The following is a 2,303-nucleotide window of genomic DNA, read 5'->3' as shown; positions in this document are numbered from 1 at the left end:
GTGTGCATGTGTGTATGTGCATGCATCTGTGTGTGAGTGTGTGTGTGTATGTGTTTGTGTGCTGTGCGTGCGTCAGAGTGTGTGTGTGTTTGCGTGTGTGTGTTGTGCGTGCGTCTGGTGTTTGTGTGCATGTGTGTGCGTACGTGTCCCCTATATGTGAAAATAGTGTCAACCGCTGATGCTCTTACGAACTTACATTTGCACACCCACCAATTCCATTTTTTTTTCACGTTAAATTCAGATAAACCATCTTTAAAAAAAATCAAATCTAAACCATCTGAAAGGTATTTGTTGAAAATTTCATTGAAAAATATCCATTTTTCTGAAAGTTATGAGGGAACAAAGTCGACTGGTGAATTATCTGAAACTCATCTCCTCGTTCTCTGTAAAAAAATATATATATTTCACAATAAATTCTCTTATAATGGTAATCTACTAAATCTGAAAGATATTTGTTGAAAATTTCATTAAAACTTATCCATTTTGCTGAAAGTTATGAGGAAATAAAACCAGTTGGGGATACGACTGTGCAGGTAAGTTGTGGTATTGATTGAGCAGAGGGACTTCTATATGATCAAAAGTCCACCCGCCTTTTTCATTCAGACAAAGTTGTGATTTGGCTGCTATTTCTAGCAGGATGAGACGGTGTTGTTGGTGTTGGTTGCTGTCACTTATTCATCAACTGGGGTGAGTTCGTGGTCGCTTGACTTGTTAGAAATAGCACCCCCTAATTACATTCTTAGGGAGAGGAAGGGCATATTATGGTATAACATAGTCCTAGATACAGAGGTGGCTGGTCACGACTGGAATACCTTTAATTATTGTGTGTTAAACAACAACAACAACAGCAGTAAAGTCAACAAATCATGAACAAAAAGAAGAGAAGGAGAAGATATAAGAAAGAGTGTGTGCATGAGAGAGGTGAGAGAGCGATGTGAGTGGATGTATGAAAAAAAAAAGAGTGTGAGATAGACGGAGATATGAGAAGGAACAGTGCGAGAGAGTGTGTATGAGATAGAGAGAGAGAGAGAGTGAGAGCATGGGGGAAAAAACTGAATGAATTCTGTATCGTGGTGGTAGTAGCGGAGGCGGCTGCGGTTAATTCATGAATTTGAACGTGTGCATACAAACACACGCACTGGCTCTACAGGACAGATATGAATTTTGTCTGATGCTTCAGAAATATTTGCAGCATACACAATACCTAACTTCTGAGCTTTTTGATCTGAACATGGCTGGCAATGCACTAAACGCATTGGTAAGCTAACCTCTGAATTAAATAAACCCCAACGATGCAAGAAAATTAATTGTACTTTCAATATCAGACGTTATGGTGCAGAATATCTTTCAATTACATCATTACTTTTAATTATAATTAAGTCCGCCGTGCTCCTCACAGACGCTTGAGGTGTTAAAAGGTTTCAGCCATTTATTTCTTCTATGCACAAATTCATAATAAACTTTTCAATTTGAAAGGGAAAAAAAATTCTTCCATTTTAATTTAATTACTGGGTTTTAGTCATCATCTAACGGTGATTATTGCCATCTTTTTTTTAATGTTTTGAATACGTAAAATGAAGGATTACTTCCTCTAAAAGTCTTTGAGGCTATCCAAAAATACTCATAGCTTGGCTGGGGTAATAGAAAACTAGATACCCTCACAAGCATAATCTGATAGTGGGAAACGAAGCGCTTACGGGATGCTAAAATCATTTATTATTGTATACGGATATTATTAGCATATCACATCCATCCATTTTCTCTGTTCACGATTCCTGGGAAGGTTGTAAGGGTAGAGTCCTCGAGCACCTTTCCATAGGGTCCTTCCTACCAGAAGCAACCGTCATTACACTTTCCTGTTGAATTCCCGAATGTAACCAACCAAAACTATGGATATTAATCCAGCCCTCGTGGTCTATCCCTAAATCTTTTGCCTGTTGACTTGGCTTGAAGAATCGTGCGATTATTATCCAGCGGCATTCTAATCAGATGTCGGCGGAGGCAAAGAATACGTACACCACCCGTTTTCGGCCTAACAAAAACCCTAACTCTAAACCCTAAACACCGGGTGTATGTATTCTTTATTCTCGCCCAGATGTCTGTAGAACCGGAGCTGTGACCCCCGCGGTGTAGATAAGTAGCTAGACGTTCTGGATTTACCATTAATACTAATTAGTCATTCTTAACCCAGCTCACATAAAATTCACAAGGAAAAACATGCCGACTCGATTACTCAACGAAAGTTGTTCTGAGTTATAAATGGTGGAAGGGAGATAACCTACTTATTACCCTTAATCTCACAG

This window comes from Octopus sinensis, linkage group LG13 (assembly GCF_006345805.1).
Source record: "Octopus sinensis linkage group LG13, ASM634580v1, whole genome shotgun sequence".
Classification (NCBI taxonomy): domain Eukaryota; kingdom Metazoa; phylum Mollusca; class Cephalopoda; order Octopoda; family Octopodidae; genus Octopus; species Octopus sinensis.
The sequence above is the reverse complement of the archived record's forward strand: the minus strand, read 5'-3'. Positions refer to the sequence as shown.